Consider the following 23,840-nt stretch of genomic DNA (forward strand, 5'->3'; position numbering starts at 1 on the left):
AATATCTACTCAATTAATGACCGTCACAATAGCGTTGTTGTCATCACAATCATTTTACAGGGCCAGAGATCACCAATCGCGATTCAGTTCTCACCACTGTCTGTAAACAGTTTGTACATTCTCAGTGGCACCTTGGGGAGAGTTCAAAGTCAATTTATTATCAAAGTACATGTATGTCACCATATACTACCCCAAGATTCATTTTCTTGTAGGTGCACTCAGTAAAGCCAAGGAACGATGGAATCAATGGAGGATCACGTGCCTGTTCCCTGCACGCTTTCCATCCGTGTTGGGTTGAGCGTTGAGCTATCACCTCAGCCTCGTTAAAAAGAACAGACAAAAATACTAAACGGCAAGTTTGCCACCTGATGTGCCAAGAGGCATGGAAAGGAACAACAACAATCTACTGTGGAAGACTTACATAAACATAATTTTATTTGGTTAAGCACCTAGCTGGCTCTTCGCAAGAGAAGCAAGACCCAGTTCATTTCATCCTTTCCTGATTGGCTGTTTGGCAACATCCAGGCTCGCCTGAGGTGGTAAATCGAACGTGGGTGATAAACTGTTGATCTAGTGAAGGTGAAATTGTTAGAGAGGGTACTAAACTAGGGCTGACCCACCACAGGGAACACAAGCTTTGGGGAGTACTGAGGGGACTATCCCTTTCTGGTTCATTAATTAATAACTTCACTTTAACTCTCATATTGCTACTGCATTCTTCCTCAAGAAAGAGGAGAGTGTTTGGACCATTGATTCTATATGGTCTCTCCGACCAATCTGATCAGACCCATTGTCCCACTTACTTATTTAGAGATACAGCACGGTATCAGGCCCTTCTGGCAAAATTACACCATGTAACCAATTAACCCATTAACCTGTATGTCTTTGGAATGTGGGAGAAAACCAACATTCCCATGATCCCATGATCACCCACATGATCATGCGAAGAACGTACAAACTCGTTGCAGACATTGACGGACTTGAACTTGAACGCTGGCGTCGTAATAGTGCCACGCTAAACTCTACACTATCTTTTTTTTAATAGGCATCTGTTAGTCTCGTGAGACCATGGATTTGCACCTTGGAAGGTTTCCGGGGCGCAGGCCTGGGCAAGGTTGTATGGAAGACCGGCAGTTGCCCATGCTGCAAGTCTCCCCTCTCCACGCCACCAATGTTGCCCAAGGGAAGGGCACTAGGGCGGACACAGCTTGGCACCGGTGTTGTCGTAGAGCAATGTGTGGTCAAGGACAGAACACACTGCCTCAGCTGAGGTTCGAACTAGCGACCTTCAGATCACTAGACCGACGCCTTAACCACTTGGCCACGTGACAACACTACAACACTACCTTACCACCCTAATAACCAGTACCCCAATAATTGCCCCACTTACATCCCTATAATCTATTCTCTCTCATATCCCTATCGACTCTCCCCAATTCTCTTACCCTAGACTTAAAGATTGTTATAGCCAGGGGGTGGTAATGAGGACAAGCTCTCACTACCTATTAAATGCTCCCAATGGCATGTGCCTCAAATAGCCTCTGACAACCAAGTCCAGTTCCTGGGCTTCACGTGTGGCTTAGCTCCTAAGTCTGGCGGAACAGTTTCAACTGACAGGAGAAGGAGCAAGGTGGGTTACTCGTGCCTTAAAACCAGTCGCTTCGGGCAGTTGGGGCTCATCAGCTATAGTTGACAGCTCATGCAGCAGAAGGAAAACTCTGATCTCAAACCTCTGCTGCCTGGCGGCTATACCCACTCATGGGAAAGGCTTCGGGAGTAAACCCCAAGTGAAAAATCTGGAGCTGGAGTCCATAAGGCTTCTCAATCTCTTACACTCCATGGAAGGATGTCCCAGCCTTTCGAGTATCTCCTTACAACACAAGCCCTCCGGTCTTGGCAACATCCTTGTGAATCTTTTCAGCACCTTCACAGCTTGATGGCATCCATGACAGGTTGTTATGAGGGGCCCAAAATTATGAGCGACATGGATAGGTTTGACAGCCACAATCCTTTACCAAGGGTCAGAAAGTCTAAAAATAGATGGCCGAAGTTTAAGGTGAGAAGGGAAATATTTAAAGGAGATCTGAGGGACAAGGTTTTCTCACAGCTCATGGTGGGTATGTGGGAGCACTTAGTAGAAAGCCATGATATCACAGGGAGAACATGCGCACTCCACATAGACTCCATCAAGATGGGTCAGATGCATTGGACCTCCAAGACAATAGCACTAACTATTATACCACATTTTCCTGTCATTCAATAAATAAGCTTCATGAGCTACTTACAACAAAAAAAAATGGTAATATAGATGAAACCACACCAATTCTAGTTACTTTACATCAGGGTTCCCCAACCTTTTTTGCACCATGGACCGGTTTAATATTGACAATATTCTTGCGGACCGGCCGACAGGGAGGGGGTGGGGAGGTGGTGTTCAAGTAGGGTTGCCAACTTTCTCACTCCCAGATAAGGGACAAAAGTTTAGCAGTCAAATACGGGACACTTGTCTACCATGACCATGAAGCCTTGCGCCGGCTCCTGTGTGCGCATACATGGTGTGCGCATACATGACGTGCACACACGTGTACATGCTGATTTTTTTTCTACAAATCGGTTTTGGCTTAATCTTCCCGATTCTGTTAAGTGAAACTGCACTGTACATACATTATTTCTACTTCATACTTTATATAGGCTGTGTATTTGTAATCAAGCCTGTGTAATCAAGGCTGTGTCCTTGATTATCCTGTGCCCAGATAATCAAGGACACGACCCACCCAGCCAACACACTTTTCGTCCCTCTTCCCTCCCAGAGAAGGCTCAGGAGCTTGAAGACTCGTACATCCAGATTTGGGAACAGCTTCTTTCCAACTGTGATAAGACTGCTGAACGGATCCCAACACGGATCTGGGCCGTACCCTCCAAATATCCAGACCTGCATCTCAGTTTTTTTGCGCTACCTTACTTTCCATTTTTATATTTTCTACTTATGATTTATAATTTAAATTTTTAATATTTACTATCGATTTGTAATCCAGGGAGCGGGAAGTGCAGAATCAAATATCGCTATGATGATTGTATGTTCTAGTATCAATTGTTTGGCAACAATAAAGTATAAAGTACAAACGTATAAAGTATAAAGTACTTAATATATCATTCCAGCTTTTACTATATGTTAGTGTTATTTTAGGTTTTATGTGTTATTTGGTATGATTTGGTAGGTTATTTCAAGTTCAACAGTGCGTGACAGGCAATGAGGAAAGGTGCAGCTGACTCATATCGTTTCATATTGCTAAATCATATCGTTTCCTCACCGCCCGGTAGCACATGCTTTGTGGCCCGGTACCGGTTCGCGGCCTGGTGGTTGGGGACCACTGCTTTACATGACCAATAAAACAGAGGCAGTTGTCCAGGACTGGGCATTAGCTCTGTCAGCTCAAATTAACCTACAGAGGTGGCACGGTGCACACTGGACCCAGATGCGGAGGAATGACAGACTCCCATGTAGAGACAGAAACAAAAGATTATACATAGGAATACCAACAGAGCATTGATGGCATGACTGAGCGACACTGCAAGACAAGTTATTCTCCACACAAGGACTCCAATATCAACACGAAATAGGAGTCCACATTAAATAATCATAGAAAGCCAGTCACAACTAACTTGAAAAGATTAAACAGAAAGCACAGTGGTTCAACGGCTTTTGGTAAAACAACAATTAGAAAATACAGTTGTTCGAGAAACCTAGAAGCCCAACTCTCTACAGCTTGCCACAGAGGCCCACAGGGATCATGGTGAAAGGATTGACAGCAAGACCCAAATTCATGAAAGAGGGGCCTTTATTAACAAAATTATACCTTGTGTGGTGGGATGGAGATACACCTCTACCTAAGGAGGTGTAGGGTGCTCCTTCCCTCCGCTAGCCTGCAAGTCACGCTTGGGCAAGGTGTAGCACCTGCTTAGCCTACCGATCAGGGTCACGCGAAGCCATGGGAGCAGGTGGTGTATGGTCGTATGAGCAGCTAGTGCATCTCACAAGTCTTGGTTATGCCATCACTGACAATCTCTGATGAGTGTTAATAATGCATGATGTCACCCATCTTGTAAAGATACTGCCCAGAAGAAGGCAATGGCAAACCACTTCTGTAAAAAAAAAATTGCCAAGAACAATCATGGTCATAGATAAGACTATGATCGCCCACATCATAAAACACCTCAAGTGATGATGATGATGATGATACATTTGTAGCAATGGCTTATGCACTAAATGAACCGTGTGTTAGTCTTCAGCTCAACTTGGCATTGCTTGTATGGAACACAGCAAAAGCAGAGTGAGTGTCGAGTGAGTCAGGTTTAATGTTGTGGAAAACATGCATATTCAATCATTCTCAAAATGAATGAAATGCAGAGCAGCACACGCAAAATGCTGGAGGAACTCAGCAGGCCAGGCAGCATTTATGGAAAAGAGTGAGCAGTCAACTTTTTGGGCTACCTGGCCTGCTGAGTTCCTCCAGCATTTTGTATGTGTTCCTTTGGATTTCCAGCATCTGCAGATTTTCTCATGTTTGTGAATGAAATGTAGTGTAATCTGGATCAACTACAACATATCTCAATGGAGATCTTAAATCAGTGGTATTGAATATTATCCCCAAGTTCATGATGGAGCGTCTTTCAAACATAGCCTTATGAACAACCATAGCAGTTCCTTCAGCACAACACAAGGCCCAGAGAACTAGAGGAATGGATTGTGTTGGTACTTGGGCTTTACTTGACTCTCAGATCTTGAACATATTCTATAACCGAGTCAAAATTTTTCTCGTTGTACTCAGTTTACTACTGCAGGAACATGCTGACGATGAGCACAAGGATATATTGGAGGCATCAGGTCCCAAATGTTTTATTTCCATATTTCCTTATGACATAGAGGAGGTCAATCATCCCATCAGGACTATGCCAGCTCATAGAACTATTCAATCTCCTCCATCCCCCAAGTAATTTTTCCCTTATGGTCTATCTTCCCCAAGGTTCTACCAATCTTCATATTTGTGACAAGTTACAGTAGTCAGTTAACCAACCAACCTGCACAACCTGAGAATGTGGGAGGAAATCCACACATAATCACCAGGGAAAAAGTGCAGCCTCAGTACAAACAGTGCCAGAGGTCAGATTTGAACTGAGATTATTGCTGTCTTAGGGTAGCATTTCTGTCAGTTGAACCACTCTACCATCCATTGCTCCAGGTCTACTAGCTGTGCCACTCTACCATCCATTGCACCAGTTCTACACTAAAGTGGCTATTAGACCTCTGGGAAAAAAGATGCACCCATGCTGAGCTTGTCAATTTAATTAATTTTGCCTCTAACTTCCATACTGCCCTAAAATTCACTTGGTCTATTTCTGACACCTCCCTCCCCTTTCTTGATCTCTCTGTCCCCATCTCCAGAGACAAACTGTCAACCAGCATCTTTTATAAACCTACTGATTCCCACAATTATCGTGGCTACGCTTCTTCCCACCCCATCTCCTGTGAAAATGTTATTCCTTTTCTCAGTTCCTTCGCCTCCACTTCATCTGATCCCAGGATGCAGCTTTCCTTTCCAGGAAATCAGAGATGTCCTTCTTCTTCAAAGAGCGGGATTTCCCTTCCTCCGCCATTAATGCTGTCCTCACCTGCATCTCCTCCATTTCCCAAACATCTGCGCTCACCCAATCTTCCCGCTGCTTTACGAGTGAGAGTTCCTCATGTCCTTACCTACTACCCCATCAGCCTCCGTATCCAACACACCATCCTCGGCAACATCCACCATCTCCAAAGGGATCCTGCGACTGAACACATCGTTACCCTACCCCACCCCCACTTTCCACATGCTCCCTCCATGATACCCTTATACATTTGTCCCTCCCCATTAATCTCCATCCCGGCACTTACCTCTGCAAGCAGCCTACATGCCACACCTGCCCATACACCTCCATGGCCTCCTCTTGTGCCAAGATGAGGCCACCCTCAGGGTGGAGGAGCAACACCTTATATTCCATCTGGGTAGCCTCCAACCGATGACGTGAATATCAATTTCTACTTACAGTTAAAAAAAACCCTCTCCCTCCCCTCTTCTTCTATTCCCCATTCCAGCCTCTTACCTCTTGCCACCTGCCTATTACTTCCCCCGGGTCCCCTTCTCCTTCCCTTTCTCCCATGGTCCACTCTCCCTTCCTATCAGATTACTCCCTCTCTGACTCTTTACCTTTCCCACCCACCTGGCTTCACGTATCACCTTCTAGCTAGCGTCCTTCCCTTCCCCCCCACTTTTTTATTCTGGCATCTGTTATTGGTGTGAAGCTGCCCTCGATCCAGGACTTATATGCATCTAGAGTCAGGAAGCGAGCAAGCAGCATCATTGTAGACCCATCACACCCTGGACATCACTAGGCACTTTAGATCACTGTATGCCAGGACAAATAGGTACAACAGTTTCTTTCCGTATGCTATCAGTCTTATGAACACTTGAATTTTAGTCTATTATAAACCAAGTCCACCTGTACATACACAGGTATACCTCATTGTATATAGTTCACGATTATTTGCACTATTGTTTTGTTTGCTTTTTGATTCTGTACAGCGAGAGCTCAGGGAAACGGGCATCAAATTCCCTGTATGTGTCCACATACTTGGCGATAATAAAGGATTCTGATTCTGATTCTACCGCCTTCCTTTCCAGTCCTGAGGAAGGGTCTCGGCCAAAAACATCAACTGTTAATTCATTTCCTTAGATGTTGCCTGACCTGCTGAGCTCCTCCAGCATTTTGTGTGCGTTGCTTTGGATTTTCAGTATCTGCAGGCTTCCTCATGTTTATAACTATTTCTACCATCAAAGAAAATCAGGAGAGTTAGATTTATCCAACCAAGGAATGGGAAGCTTTGGATTTAAAATGAAACTGTTTTAAATGAAGCTGTTTAAAATTTGATAAATGAGAAGACAGGGATGGTATTATTGCCTACAAAATATTAATCTATGCTTCTCTGCTCCAGAAGCTACTGACTTTTAAGCATTTACTAATCATCACTTGTTGGTTTACTTCATCCTCTTAAATTTGATGTGCATTGAAACACAGGCCTTGCCTTCTGACTTTCCTTTTTAGTGTCAGCATGTCCATCAGCATTGCAAATTATGTAAGTTAATTGGCCCACCCTGCTTTACAGCCTAACCCTGCTACAACCATTCCAGCTGAATAATTATTATTTAGACCAAAACCCAGCAATCAATCTATCAATCTGAAGGCCTTGCAGCAAATTAGAATACACTGATGCGTAATTACGATAATTCAGTTACAGTACTTCTCAAGAGTTTCACGTCAAAGGGGAAGCTTTTGCAATTATTTCTCACCTTTATAAGAGAATTCTCAACAGGTTTACAACATATAACTAGCTAGTCACTCACAGAGAGGAAAATTCACATACTAATGTAAGAGAGGAAAATTCACATACTAATGTAAAACCATCTCCTGGCTGACTCATACTGAGGCATACCATCACAGAATCAGGAAGCACAAAATGCTGCAGGAACTCAGCACATCAGGAGGCACTAATGCGGAGCAATAAAGAATTGAGGGACAAGACCCTGCATCAAAGTTCAAAGTAAATTTATTATCAAAGTAAATATACAACCCTGAGATTCATTTTCTTGCAGGCATACTCAATAAATCCATCACAGAATCAATGAAAGACTGCACCAACCTGGGCATTCAATCAGTGTGCGAAAGACAACAGGCTGTACCAATATACAAAGAAAGAAATAATGATAATAAATAAATAAACAATAAATATCAAGAATATGAGATGAAGAGTCCCTGAAAGTGAGTCCATAGGTTGTGGGAGCATCCTAAAGACGGGGGAAGTGAAGTTGTGTAAAGTTACACCCTTTGGTTCAAGAGCCTGATGCTTGAGGGGTAGTAACTGTTCCTGGACCTGGTGGTGTGAGTCCTGAGGTTCCTGTACCTTCTTCCTGATGGCAGCAGTGAGAAGAGAGCATGACCTGGGTGGTGAGGGTCTCTGATGATGGATGCTGCTTTTCTGCAACAAGACTCTGTGTAGATGTGCTCAATGGTGGGGAGGGCTTTACCCTTGATGGGTTTGGCCATATCCACTACTTTTTTGTATGAGTTTCTTTTCAAAGGCATTGGTATTTCCATACTTTCACCACACATCTATAGAAGTTTGTCGAAGTTTCAGATGTCACGTCAAATCTACTCAAACTCCTAAGATGGCACTAGAGGTTTTTGTGGACGTGGGTGATTTCTTCACATTCATCTGCAAAACAATTAAAATTTCTGTTCTCACTTCAGTTTCTTTCCCCCTTTCGAGGAGGCTGGGGACCTTTCGGAGACCATGATCTACAGCTATGCTCAAACTGCGTACTTCACAGCCGGAGGGGTCTCGTTCTTCGGAACTCCCCAAGTGGTGTGCGCTTGGGTATCTCCAGGAGCAGATTGGAAGATGTGCAACTTCAGGGTGCAGCCCTGACAACCAGATTCCTAGCCAATGTCGCCGACTGAAGCATCATGGGAGATCAAAACATCAAGATAGCAGATGCAGCTGTCAGACGTCCCTGCACTCAAGCAATCACTCTCTCTCTCTCTCTCTCTGTCTCTCTCTCTGTCTCTCTCTCTCTCCCTCTCTCTCTCTCTCTCCCTCTCTCTCTCTCTTTCTCTCTCTCACTCTCTCTCTCTCTCTCCCTCCCTCTCTCTCTCTCTCTCTCTCTCTCCCTCTCTCTCTCTCTTTCTCTCTCTCACTCTCTCTCTCTCTCACTCTCTCTCTGTCTCTCTCTCTCTCTCTCTCTCTCTCTCTGCCTCTCGATGTTGAGAGACTGTTTGCTGATTCTCGAGTTGGGGAACTCAAAATAAGTGACACTGTAAAATCAAAACAGCAAGCTGTTGGCCTCCCCTCTCACTGTGCCAGGAGCGATATCTCTCTCCTTCATTAGTGAGAGAGAGGGCCTGTTGAGATGTCAAGGTGTCATGTTGAGACGTATTTCCATAGAATGGGGGTAGGATCGATCTTAGAGTAGGTTAAAAGGTCGGCATAACATTGTGGGCCTGCACTGTTCTACGTTCTATATTTTATATTCTATCTTCCGTTCAAAATCCATTCAGCACGGTGAAAAAGAATGAGACGGATTTACCTATTGCCATGGGGAAAGGAGGATAACTGAACCTTTTGCGTGGTCATGGTGGCCGCCCCCCAGTTGTACACTATCCTGGCTTGGAAATATTTCACAGTTCCATCGTCATCACTCACTGTATATCCAGAAACTCCTAAGCAAATACCACTTTATCTGATGACTACAACAAATCAATAATGTGCAATACAGAGTATTGGGAGCGGGCAAAAAACACAGGCCTTCCAGCAATCCCACCAACAAGTGAAGTGAAAGACCAACTGGACATCCATGTCACACTTGGAGAACACCCAGGGCAGCACCGTAGTTTAGTAGTTAACACAACGCTTTACAGTACCAGCGACCCAGGTTCGCTTCCCACCGCGGTCTGTAAGGAGTTTCTACGTTCTCCCCGTGACTGTGTGGCTTTCCTCCAGGAGCTCCGATTTCCTCCCACAGTCCAAAGGTGGGTTAATTAGTCATTGTAAATTGTCCAGTGATTAGGTAAGGATTAAATCAGGGGATTGTTGGGCAGTGTGGTTCAAGAGGCCAGAAGGGCCTAGTCTACATTGTATCTTAATAAACCAATCAATCAATCAATAAATAAGTTACGCACATCAAAGTTGCTGATGAACGCAGCAGGCCAGGCAGCATCTCTAGGAAGAGGTACAGTCGACGTTTCAGGCCGAGACCCTTCGTCAGGACTAACTGAAGGAAGAGTCAGTAAGAGATTTGAAAGTGGGAGGGGGAGGGAGAGATCCAAAATGATAGGAGAAGACAGGAGAGGGAGGGATGGAGCCAAGAGCTGGACAGGTGATAGGCAAAGGGGATATGAGAGGATCATGGGACAGGAGGACCCCCCCCCGTACCCCATCTGTTATTTATTTTTATACACACATTCTTTCTCTCACTCTCCTTTTTCTCCCTCTGTCCCTCTCACTATACCCCTTGCTCATCCTCTGGGTTCCCCCCCCCACCTTGTCTTTCTCCCCGGACCTCCTGTCCCATGATCCTCTCATATCCCCTTTGCCAATCACCTGTCCAGCTCTTGGCTCCATCCCTCCCTCTCCTGTCTTCTCCTATCATTTTGGATCTCCCCCTCCCCCTCCCACTTTCAAATCTCTTACTGACTCTTCCTTCAGTTAGTCCTGACGAAGGGTCTCAGCCTGAAACGTCGACTGTACCTCTTCCTAGAGATGCTGCCTGGCCTGCTGCATTCACCAGCAACTTTGATGTGTGTTGCTTGAATTTGCAGCATCTGCAGAATTCCTGTCGTTTGCGTCAATAAATAAGTGAATGCATTTGATTGATTCTTACTCTACACTCTTCTGATTACCTACCCATGCCCAGCAGATATTTGTCATTAAAACCAAGACTTATGTCAAAAGGGCCAAGGCAAATGCCCAATACCATTTTATAGCCCCTAAAATGGCTGCCACAATCGTCATTGAAGTCAGCGTAATGCTATAACAGTGCCAGCAACCCAAATTCAATTCCACCACTGTCATAAGGAGTTTGTATGTTCTTTCTGTGACCATGTGGTTTTCCTTCGGGTGCTCTGGTTGTGATGAGAGCCCTAGGCAAGAATGGTAATGGCCAGAGTACCCAAGACTAGAATCAAGACACAATTTTGAGACTGAGACGATAACAGGGTACTTGACCGGGTGCCAGACGAGAACTTGACGAGACTAGACAAGAATCAAACGAGACAGAAATCCTAAAAACAATCACAATCAAAGTTGAGTTGACGACTGAGCACCGAACCTGAGTTCAGGTGCTCTTTAAATATCCAAAACTTGGCACCAAAACATAGCGGCCAATTAGCGGAGAGGCCAGAATCTTTAAAGAGACTGTGCCAGCTATCCATACTCGGGAGAACTGGAGCGTCTAAACCCCAGAGACTGGCACAGTCGGTTGCGTACTGTAACACCAGTTTCCTCCCACATTCTAAAAGAAGTCTGGGTTAGTAGTTTTATTTATTTATTTAAATCTTACATCCATCCCGCAAAGAGAGGGAGCAAAAATCTTTGCGTTATGACTTTGTTGCAATGTACAGACATGTGAATTTAAAAGTCTAATGGCTTGTAGAAAGAAGCTGTCCCGTAGCCTGTTGGCCCTGGCTTTAATGCTGTGGTACCATTTGCCCGACAGAAGCAGCTGAAACAGTTTATGACTGGGGTGACTGGTGCCCCTGATTATCTTCTAGGCCTTCTTTCTGCACCTGCTGCTATAAATGTCCTCAATGGAGGGAAGTTCATGTCCGCAGATGCGCTGGGCTGTCTGTACCACTCCCTGCAGTGCCCAGTGATCAAGGTGGGTGCAGTTCCCATACCAAGTGGTGATACAGCCAGTCAGTATGCTCTCAGTGGTGCCCCTGTAGTTAGTCTTAAGGATTTGGGGACCCATGCCGAACTTCTTCAGTCACATGGGTGTGACTGGACAGAACGAGCCCGTTGGGCCAGAAGGTCCTGTTACCATGCTGTATCTCTAAAATAAAATAAAAAATTTTAAATCCACCAACAAATTTAGATGAGAAGGAGGGAGTCCTGGGGAAACCATATACTATCTTCACACAGTGCACAGCCCCACACTTTCCAAAGCGTCCACCAACTAGGCTCAAGTAAGTAGATTTGATGAGTTGCAATGCAGTACGACCCCAATCCCTTCCCAGGTACCTTGTATTCAGTAGTCAAAAACAATAGCATAACCCTCATCAACATCACCCACAACTAAGGTGTGGAAAGACTTGCAGAGAGTCAAGGACAAGTCAACACAGGGACCCCTTCCCCCCACCCCTTAGTCACATGCAGTACATGTTGTTGTGTATTTAATGTTTCAGTAATATTTGAGTAATTTTGTATATACAGTATATATTGGCTGATTATGCATTCTTGTTCATTTAAATAGTTCTGTAGAGGTTATAAGTATAAATATGTCCATTATTAAGGGCCCCCATTACCCAGGACATGCCCTCTTCTCATTGCTACCATCAGGAAGAAGGTACAGGAGCCTGAAGGCACAAACTCAACGATTTTCCCCTCTGCCATCCAATTCCTGACTGGATATTGAACCCACGAACACCACCTCACTACTTTTTTCCCCATTATTTTTCTTTTCCATGGTCTCGCAAAACTAACGGATGCCTTTACTATACTCAGGCAACCTTAATATGTGCTTTGTGGTCATTGTGGGGTCAGTAGCTAACTGGCCTCTTCCTGTGCTCTATCAATATATGGTTCTATAACAAATAGAGAAAACAATAGAAACACTTAGCAGGCCAGGCCACATTTGTGCAAAGAGTAACAAGAGTCAATATTTTCTAGTTGAAGGTGAAGGGTCCTCAATTTCATAAGATGTGGACACTGGCATTTTATTGCTAATTCATCCTGAACCTGAGAGCCATCAGATCAATCACATCGATGGGTCTGGAGTTACCTACAGGCCAGGATAGCAGACTTCCTCCCCATATGGCACTTAAAATAGTCTAGGAATTATGGTCAGAAGTTTATTTTATTGACTGAAGTTAATTCCTCATCTGCCATGGTGGGATTTGAACTCACATCAGGGCCAGAAAAGTTATCACAGTCTAGTCTAGTAAAGTCAGTAAAGTTGGCGCAGTAAAATTATCATGACACCACTCTCCCACACCCTACACCAGCCCTGTGATACTGATTAATATTTATCAATCTGTTTGTGACCTCTGCATGTGACAAACATCCACCTCCAGGATTCTGGAGGGGATTAGTTATGGACAAAATTGATAACATGCAGTAAGTGTTGTGCTTCATGTTCTGACTGCCCTGCCTCTTCGTTGTGCTTTTGATCTCTCTAAATCGACGCTTCTGCAGAGTGCGATGTAAACAAATTTTCTGCTAAGCAAATCCCATATAAGAAAAATACTTCATGTCGTTATTCCAATACAAGAATCAATGACAGAACCAGGCAGGAACAAGATGGGTGTTTTGGTTCTCCAGTAAATTATTGAATTCCTTTGTAGAGGAACATGGGTGGGCTAATTAATTATGAGAATATCTGAGGCTGAGGCAAGTTGTTAATCAGACTTGCATCACAGAGCAATTCTGCCAGCCGCAGGGATCCTTCGAGATGCATCCTCTCGCAGTAAGAAAGGTGCGTGCTGTTGATTCGCGCTGTATTCGGTGCTAAACTGCAATCTGCTTTGGTCCTTCAAGTTGAGATTCATGTGCAGCAGCATATCTCAACCTTACTGTAAGATTATTTCTGTGATCAGTACTGTAACACGCAGCAGGCTAATAACTAAGTTTGAGTCTCAGTTCTCTCTCTGTCTCTCTCTCTCTCTCTCTCCCCCTCATATAATCTATCAGAAGGAGGACAAAGCCAGAGACAGCTCTACTCTGTATACAGTGGAGGGATAAGAATGCCTATTAGTTAGGCTGCACTTTCTTCCCCATAGATCAGGAAACACTGTCAGACAGGACAGACAGAAAAAAAGGACTGAGTTTTGGGCCAATTAGCCCAGAAGATGTAGCAGACAAATGATCCATAAGCATATCTGCTGCAAGGAGAAACCAAGGAAATGGAGAATGCTCTTTTTGAATTGCAGAATTCTCTAAACTTTTAAATGCTTAACTTTAATTCAGATATCTTAGGGATATGAAAAGTGCCACCTTAGACATGCAGGTGTTAAGTTTGTATACACCTGCTGGAAGCTGACTTACTTCCCCTTGCCTTGAGTTCCTTATACTATTAAAGGAATGAAAAAAAGGACAGAAATGTTGAGAAGTTAAGTGCTGGGTGATGGATGCCCTCATTTCTTTCAACAGGGACTTTACAATGGGTGTTATTAATTATCAAGCAGTCATCGTCTTTTCTCACTTATTCGTGCCTTTGATGGATCCTCTGGTCACAATCACAGATTCCTGTCCTTTGATTTCCATTCAAGATTCAAGACTATTTATTGTCATCCTCCAGTGCACAGGGTAAAGGAGAACAAAATGATTGTTACTCTGCATCCAATGCAGCATTAAAAAAAAGAATAAAAAACACAATAAAAATGTACAATCAATATAAATATAAAAGCAATCTTATAAAACCCAATGTCCAAGTAAATGTTTGATTGTGGCCGTATGCATATAAGGGTTAGCTTACGTACAGCACTGTGCAGAAGTCTTAGGCACATATATATATGTATGTGTGCGTGTGTGTGTGTGTGTGTGTGTGTGTGTGTGTGTGTGTGTGTGTGTGTGTGTGTGTGTATATGTCAATGTGATGCAGAGAACAAGCTTGTAAATCTGGCTGGAGCGAAGAGTGTTGGGAATGGAGAGGGTGGAACGCCATGGGAGGGGTGTGGGACTGGTGGCAGAGGAGGAGTGCCGGGGCGGGGGTTGGCGCAGGTGCAGACACATCCAGCCCTGAGACACCAGGCAAGGTCATTTGATTCCAAGCAATTGGTTTATTGATCATTACAGAATATCTTTCTGGTGCTTCCTGCTCCCTCTCCTCACCCTTTCCTTTTTCCCAGCTATGATTCCCCCCTCCCTCCATCCTTCTCATTCAGCCGACAATAGAAACCCATATCAAAATCGGGTTTATCATCACACATATGTCATGAAAACTTGTCTTTTTTTTGCAGCGGCAGAACAGTGCAATGCAAAAATTTACTACAGTACTGTGCAAAGGTCTTAGGTACCCTAGCTACATATGCTGTATGTACCTACGACTTTTGCGGAGTACTATACAACAATGGTATGTACATAAAGTGACGCTAGGCGCAGGAGTATTTGTACATCAGGTGATTCTGACAAGAAATGATAAAATGCCTCTTGGCACTCTTCTCGCTGCTGCCACCTGGAAGAAGATACAAGAGCCTCAAGTCCCACACCATCAGGTTCAGGAACAGTTATCCCTCAAACATCAGGCTCTTGAACCAGAGTGGATAACTTCACTCAGCTTCACTCGCCCCGACACCGAACTGTTCCCACAACCTACGGGCTCATTTTCAGTGATTCTTCATCTCGTGTTCTCAGTATTTATTGCTTATTTATTTATCATTTTTATCTTGTTTATTATGAGCCCTGCAGGCCTGTGAATCTATATTTGTTCATTGTTATCTTGTCTAGAGTTGTTAAGCGCTTATGATCTCTGTTTAACCTTGTCAAGTTTATTTTGACAGGGATAGGTTTTCTGCATACTGTCACTACACAAAGGGGACTCCCAATAAGCACTTACCATGGGGTCCTTGTGTTTCGAGAATGATTCTTGAAAGAGAGTGGTGGATGCGTGGAACGCACTACCGGTGGCGGTGGTGGAAGCGGATACAGTAGGGTCTTTTAAGAGCCTCTTAGAGAGGTACATGGAGCTTAGAAAAATAGAGAGCTATGCACTAGGGAAGTTCTAGGCAGTCTCTAGGGTAAGTTACATGGTCGGCACAACATTTTGGGCACAATATAAAACATTGTGAACATGTTCTATGTTCTATGATTCATCTTGCAGTGTTGCTCAGTCAAGCCACTGATGTTCTGTCAGAATCTGTATGAATAAACTTTAGCTTCTGTCCCTATATGGGAGACACTCGCTCTTCCGCAGCTGGGTTCAGTAGTTCATCAGCATGTACCGAGACATTTTTTTTCCTTTTTGGATTTGCACAGTTCGTTATTTTTTGCACATTGGTTGTTTGTCCATCTCGTTGCATGCAGACTTTCATTGATTCTATTGTGTTTCTTTGTATTTACTGCGAATGTCACCCAGAAAATGAATCTCAGGGTGGTATATGTACATGTACTTATATGTACTTTGATAGGGAATTTGCTTCTAGCTTCAAACTTTGAACTGTTCTAGGTAGCAGCAGGGCATATGAAAACACAGTCGGAATGTGTCAGTGTGGGTATGACGTGAGGAGTGTAAGCATAAAGTGGCAGTACATGGGGAAGGGAAAAGGGTCCTGAGGGGAGTGGCTGTTGCGTACGTAGTGGTGGTGGGATGGGTTAATGGGTGGAGGAGTGGATCAGCATGCCGGCTTGGGGAGTTAACTGTTTTTGAGTCTAGTGGTCCTGGAGGTGATGCTGCGTAGCCTCTTCCTGATGGGAATGGGACAAACAATCCATGAGCAGGATGGTGGGTGGGATCCTTCATGATATTGCTGGTCTTTTTCCAGTACCTTTCTATATGTGTATTCCAACTCGAGCATGGATTACAATCTTCCAGGTATTTTTTAGTGCAGTACATAGCGAAGGGGGGGTTCTTTAAGGATACAGCACAGTAATACACTCTTCCAGCACAATGAGCCCTCATCACCCAATTACACCCATGTAACCAATTAACCTCTACGTCTTTGAAATGTAGGAGGAAATCGGAGCACCCGGAGGAAACTCACACTGCATCAGGAAGAACATACAAACTCCTTCCAATTAGCAGCGGGATAGAACTCGGATCACTGTCACTGTAATAAGATTACGCTAACCACCTCACTACCAAGTCACCCTGATTTAACTGATCAGGGGCTTCTCCAGTGTTCCTATTTATAAAACAGAGAACAAGATAGATATAATGATTTTTTTTTTATTAAAATAAACTTTATTCAAAATGAAAGAAATTTACCAGAATAAGCCATTCAATGCCTCTTCATTCTCATAGTCAACACTTTCCGTGTCCTTTTGCATTCAAACACATCAATAGTGCTGCCGCCATTCAAGTAGTTGAGGTGTGATCACTTGAGTTGAGTATGATGTTCTCCTAAGGGGTCTCCTATTGGTGGATCATAAAGTCATAGTAAACTACAGCATTGTGACAGGCCCTTCGGCCCTTCTAGTCTGTGCTGAGCCATTTAATCTGCCTAGACCCATTGACCTCCACCCAGACCACAGCCCACCGTACCCCTCCCATCCAAGTACCTATCCAAACTTCTCTTCAATGTGGAAATTGAAATGGCATCCACCATATGCACTGGCAGCCCAGGTGGATCTACAAGCTGATCTGGGATCCATATATGCTGGTTCAGTGTGGGCAGGAGTAAGTAGTGGCCGTGTTTAGTGGTTGAAGCCACAAAGCAAGAAAGCTGAAAGAAACCCATTAAAAATAAGACCAAAAAACACCCAATGGAGGTGGGGGGGAGCGTGCAAAGATTAAAAGCAATCAACGACATTCAGAACAAAAGTGAGTCCATTGACACGAAGCCCAGAGAACCAGAGAAGCAGGAGCAGGCCCACAGCCTCAGCCCCATTGCCGTGGAGAGTGGAATAAACATCGTGGAGCAGTGAGGAAAATCGGCCCGACCCCCGCCTCCAGTCCACACACCCTGCTTTTTCAGTCCACCCTGCCCAGTGTTTAAATCGTCCAAACAACAGGTCATCCCTCACTAAGACCCGGAGCCTGTCGTATCAATACTCTCTGGGCCTGGGCCCTACCGCCGGGTTCTGGCCCAAACCCTCCCTTTCCAAATCAGCCCTGTGCTTAAAGAACTGTGTTATAAGCAAGATAGCTCTTTGAAAGTTTTAATTAACTGCATAGAACAGTATTGTTCTACAGGACTGGGGTGGGGACCGGAGGGGGGGGTCTCGGCCCAAAAAGTCTACTCTCCATAGATGAGGAATAAACAGTCTATTTCAACTCCAATTCCCAGTCACAGCAGTTATTTAGCATGTCTGCCTGAGTTCATATTCTGCTAGTAAACTGTTAAAGTCAAAAATCCCTACTTAATCCCTGGATTTACACACAGCCTGCTCCTTATCAGCACCACACAGATTTAGAGCCAGTCTTCTGCCTGTGGCACTTGACCGAGAGAATATTTGGTCTTACAAAGTCGCGAGTTCCCCAGCTCCCATTCAGAGGCAAACATTACAAGAAATTATAGTGAGCCACAAGGCTGCTCAAAAGTTTAAAATATTGTTGAATCGCTATATTTCAGCACAGAAACCACAGTATAAAGGGACTCGAGCCATTGAGGCCCCAGGTAATGCACAAATGCCAGTGATTCATTGCCTTTACACACAGCTGCAAAATCTACACTTGCCCTCAAGGTGCTTGACTGTTAATTTAAAATTGGCTTGTTCCCCAAGCCTAGAGTTAGCAGTTGTGAACTGATGTGATGAATTTCAGAGAATCGCTTAAACACCGTTCAATCCCAAGGTAGTTTTTCCTTCACTAGAAGATAATCATTGGTAGCAGGGAGCTTTTCTTTATGTGCTGCAGTGATGCAGACGAGATGTAGCTGGCTAAATTCAACAACTCTTAAAAATGCACTGATCAAAGTAAAGTAACCTAGCCAAAGTTCAAAATAAATTTATTATCTAAGTACATATATCCCATCATATACAGCCTGCTATTGACCTTTGTGCAGGCATTCATAGCAGAACAAAGAAATAGAATTGAATCAGTGAAAAGCTACACACAAAGACTGACAAGCAATCAATGCACAAAGTCAAAGTCAGTTTATAATTATAGTACATATATGTAACCATTACTACCCTGAGATTCTTTTTCTTGTGGGCATTCACAGTAAATACAAAGAAAGATAATAGAATCAATTAAAAAGCATGCACGACAAAGATGGAGAAATAGCCAATATGCAAAGGACAACAAGGAATTAAAATAATAGAGAAAATTGCAAATAAATATATAAGCAATAAATATCAAGAACATAAGATAAAGAGTCCTTGAAAGTGAGTCCATGAGTTGGGGGATCAGTGTTTAAGACAAGTGAAATAGAGTGAAGTTATCCCCTTTGGTTTAAGAGCCTGATAGGTTGAGGGGTACTAACCGTTCCTGAACCTAGTGGTGTGGGACCTGCGGTCCTCTACCTTTTTCCTGATGGCAGCAATAAGAAGAGAGCATGGCCTGGATGGTGGGAGCCCTTGAAGATGGCTGCTGCTTTCCTGCGACAACATTTCATGCCAATGTGCTCATTGGCTGGGATGGCTTTACCCGTGATGGGCTGGGCTGTATCTAACATTTTTTGTAAGTTTTTCCATTCAAGGGTATTGGTGTTTCCATACCAGGCGCCTCCACACTTCTACAGAAGCTTTGTCAAAGTTTTAGATCTCGTGCCAAATTTTCACAAACTTCTAAGAAAGTAGAAAGTACTGCCGTGCCTTCTAATGGCACTTACATGCTGGACCCGGGAGAGATCCTCTGAAATGATAACCGATAAATTTAAAGTTGCTGTCCCTCTCCACCTCTGATTCCCCCGATGAGGACTGGCTCATAGACATCCAGCTTCCTCCTCCTGTAGTCAATAATCTGCACTTTGGTCTTGCTGACATTCTGTGAGAGGTTGTTGCTGTGGCACCACTCAACCAGATTTTCAATCTCCCTCCTATATGCCAATTCATCACCACCTTTAATTCAGCCAATGACAGTGCTGTTGTCAACAAATTAAAAATGGCATTGCAGCTGGGCTTAGTTTCACTGTCATAAATACAAGGCAAGTAAAGCAGGGAAGAAAACAAACTGTGCAAAAACAATAAATAAGTACATTAATAAAGCAGGGATGTGATGTTGAGGCTCTATAAGGCACTCAAGAGACCTCACTTGGAGTATTGCATGCAGTTTTGGGCTCCATATTTTAGAAAGGAGAGGGTTCAGAGAAGATTCATGAGAATGATTCCAGGAATGAAAGTATGAGCTACGTCTGGCAGCTCTTAGGCTGTATTCCCTGGAGTTCAGGAGAATGAGGGGGGATCTCATAGAAACATTCTGAATATTAAGAGTCCTGAACAGATTGGATATGGCAAAGTTATTTACCATGGTAGGGGAGTCTAGGACAAGAGGCCATGACTTCAGGGTTGAAGGACATCCATTTAGAACAGAGATGCAGAGAAATTACTTCAGTCAGAAGGTGATAAATCTGTGGAATTTGTTGCCACGTGAGGCTGTGGAGTCCAAGTCATTAAGACAGAGGTAGATCGGTTCTTGATTAGCCAGGGCATCAAAGGGTATGGGAAGAAGGCAGGGGAGTGGGAATGCCTAGAAGAATTGGATCAGCCCATGATTGAATGGTGGAGCAGACTTGATGGGCCAAATGGTCTACTTCTGCTCCTAAGTCTAGTGGTCTTATGGTCTTAAATTAGTGGAGAGAAGTAAATAAATAATACTGAGTAAAATTGAACCGAGTAATTGTCCATTCATTATGTGCTGTGTCATATGACGTGGGCGAACATGGTCTTTCCACAACCACGATTGTTCTTGGCAAAAATTTCTACAGAAGTGGTTTGTCATTGCCTTCGTCTGGGCAGAGTCTTTACAACATGGGGGGCCCCAGCCATTATCAATACTCTTCAGAGATTGCCTGTTTGGCATTAGTGGTCACATAACCGGGACTTGAGCTATGCACCAGCTGCTCATACGACCATCCACTACCTGATTCCATAGCTTCACGTGACCCTGATCAGATGGTGGCAATGGAGCTAAGCAGGTGCTTCACCTCGCCCAAGGGTGACCTGCAGGCTAGTGGAGGGAAGGAACACCTTACACTTCCTTTGGGAGAGACGTATCTCCACCCCGCCACCCAGAACTGAGTAATAGTGAGTAGGACTGAGAAGTTAGTACATAAAATAGAAGCACACTATGGTCATAGCAGAGATTCTACAGGTGGCTATTACCTGGAAAATTAGCGCTAAATAATGGAAAGTTCTAATGCATTCTTGGTGCGGCAGATGCATAGTAGGAAAGAAGACAAAGGATACTGTAGATGCGGAATCTAAATTAAAAAAATAACTGCTGGAGGAACTCAATGCATCAGACAGAGTCTACGGTGGGAAATGGACAGTCAATGCTTCATATGGAGACCCTTCAACTGGGCTGCTTACTTCCTTGCACCTAACAAGAGATCTTGCAAGGCACACACTCAGAATTCAATAAGCATGGATGGTCTTGAAGAACGATAGCAGGAGATTGACTCAGATGATCAGAATATAGTGTCAGAAGAAGTTTACTGACCTCACCAGTACAGTCAAGGTAAAGATATAAAGATTAGCTTTATTGTCACATGTACATCGAAATATATAGTGACATGTGTGATTTTGTGTCAATGCAAGTCAGTGAGGATTGTGCAGGGCAGCCCACAAGTGCAGCCATGCTTCCGGCAGAAAGATAGCATGCCCACAACTCACTATCTCTAACTCTTTGTCTTTGGAATGTGGGCACTAAACGAATCACCCAGTGGAAAATCACACAGTCACGGGGAGAGCGTACAAACATTTCACAGACAATGCCAGGAATCGAACCCTGATCTTACAGCCGCAAAGTGTTGCACTAACCACTACCCTACCAACCGGTAACAGAATGGATGGTGGCATATATTCCACCAACTGGCTGACAAATCACAGCCTATGCCACACCAGTCAGAACTTCGCATTGCTCAAGATTTCCACCAAATATTCAAATGGTCCACTGGGCCTTCATTGCTAAGCAAGTATTTGGATGGCACCAGTCTCCCTTCTATGGACTCTGTCTATACTTCTCGCTGCCTCAGTAAACCAAAGCAGCATAATCAAAGACCTCACCCACCCCAGACATTCTCTCTTATCTCCTCTCCCATCAGAGAGAAGGTATAAAAGCCCAAAAGCAGGTACCACAAGACTCAAGGACAGCTACTACCCCACTGTTAACAGGTTCTTGGACTTCTTGTACTATAAGATGAACTCGACGTCAAAATCTACCCCGTTATGACCTTCACTTTCCTGTACTTTCTCTGTAGCTTTACCCTCGACCAAAAAAAAGGTGAGAGAAACAATGGTAACAAGTCTTTGTCCGAATCTCCTTGGTCCACCTACAGAAGTTGGCTGAGTGTGTCTACCCAGAGTCACAGAGTGGCTTCTGTGCTGTATAGTCAACTGTGAACATGGTTTTCTCCCACCGTCGACTCCAGGAGAACTACAGAGAACAAAAGAAGACCCTTTACATTGCTTTTATTGATCTCACCAATGAAATGTGCCCATTCAAATCCTCTCTAAAGTAGGCTGCTCGCCAAGTCTACAGGGAGTGATCATATCCTTCCACAAGAATATGAAGAGGACTGTACACTACTATGGTAGATCTTCGAAGCCCTTTCTCAAAAGCAGCAGTGTTAAACAAGGCTGCGTTCTCGCCTCAACGCTCTTCGGAATCTTCTTTGCTCTTCTCCCAAGACATGCATTTGGCACTGCTACAGGGGGGGATCTATCTCCGCACTAGATCAAATGGCAGGCTATTTAACCTCACCCTCCCCTAAGTGCCAGAACCAGAGTGTGTGAGGCTATGTCAGAGACATGCTGTTTGCTGACGATGCAGCACTTTCAACCCACACTCTGCAGCAACACCAGAGCTTGATGGATCACTTCTCCCAGGCTTACAAGGAATTTGGTCTGACTATCAGCCTGAAAAAGAAAAACATCTTGGGACAGATGTGCTGGAGCTTTAGAAAAGCATTAAGTTAGATAAGTCACCGGGACTGGATGAGAGATACCCAAGGCTACTGTGAGAAGCAAGAGGGGAGATTTCTGGGACTCTTGTGATGATCTTTGTGTCATCAATAGGGACGGGAGAAGTACCGGAGGATTGGAGGGTTGCAAATGTTGTTCCCTTGTTCAAGAAATGGAGTGGAGACAATCCAGGAAATTATAGAACAGTGAGTCTGACTTCAGTGCTGGGCAAGTTGTTGGAGAAGATCCTGAGAGGCAGGATTTATGAGCATTTGAGAGACATAATCTGATTAGGGATAGTCAGCATGGCTTTGTCAAGGGCAGGTTGTGCCTTACAAGTCTGCTTGAATCCTTTGCGGATGTAACAAAACACATTGATGAAGGTAGAGCAGTGGATGTAGTATATATGGATTTCAGTAAGGCATTTGATAAGGTTCCCCATACAAGGCTCCTTCAGAAAGTAAGGAGGCATAGGATCCAAGGAGACATTGCTTTGTGGATCCAGAATTGGCTGGCTGACAGAGGGCAAAGGGTGGTTGTAGATGGTTCGTATCCTGCATGGAGGTCGGTGACAAGTGGTGTACCACAGATATCTATTCTGCAACCCCTCCTCTTTGTAATTTTTATAAATGACCTGGACAAAGAAGTAGAAGGGTGTGCCAGTAAGTTTGCTGATGACACAAAGGTTGGGGGGGTTGTGGGTAGTCTGGAGGGTTGTCAGAGGTTACAGCAGGGCTGTAGGAGGCAGAACTGGGCTGAGAAGTGGCAGATGAACTCCAACCCAGGTAAATGTGCAGTGGCTTATTTTGGTAGGGCCAATTTGAAGACAGAATATAATATAAATGGTAAGACTCTTGGCAGTGTGGAAGATCTGAGAGATCATGGGGTTCATGTCAATAGGACAATCAAAGCTGCTGCGCAGGTTGACATTGTTAAGAAGGCATATGGTGTATTGGCATTCATCAACCATGGGATTGAGTTCAAGAGCCATGAGGTAATATCACAGCTATATAAGACCTTGGTCAGACCCCATTTGGAGTACTGTGTTCAGTTCTGGTCATCTCACTACAGGAAGGATGTGGATACTATAGAGACAGTGCAGAGGAAATTTACAAGGATGTTGCCTGGATTAGAGGGCATACCTTATGAGAATAGGGTGAATCCACTTGTTTTTTTCTTCTTGGAGCAACAGAGGATGAGAGGTGATCTGATCGAGGTGTATAAGATGATGAGCGACATTGATTGTGTGGATCGCCAGAGGCTTTTCCCAGGGCTGAAATGACTAACACAAGGGGGCATAGTTTTAAGGTACTTG

The 23,840-nt window shown here is 44.1% G+C and overlaps 1 long non-coding RNA gene across 8 annotated transcripts in view; it reads right to left on the reverse strand.

Annotated features, from left to right (window-relative positions):
• The window catches only part of LOC134351031 (uncharacterized), a 120,026-nt gene that overhangs the window by 74,827 nt on the left and 21,359 nt on the right, over window positions 1-23,840 (reverse strand). For 4 of the 8 annotated variants that reach the window (XR_010019054.1, XR_010019053.1, XR_010019049.1 and 1 more), the window contains one exon: window positions 16,728-16,874. The exons of the other annotated variants lie outside the window; for them this stretch is intronic. This is a non-coding gene — a long non-coding RNA (uncharacterized LOC134351031). The remainder of the gene's footprint in view (window positions 1-16,727; window positions 16,875-23,840) is intronic. 8 annotated transcript variants of the gene reach the window in all.

This window comes from Mobula hypostoma, chromosome 8 (genome assembly GCF_963921235.1).
Source record: "Mobula hypostoma chromosome 8, sMobHyp1.1, whole genome shotgun sequence".
NCBI lineage: Eukaryota > Metazoa > Chordata > Chondrichthyes > Myliobatiformes > Myliobatidae > Mobula > Mobula hypostoma.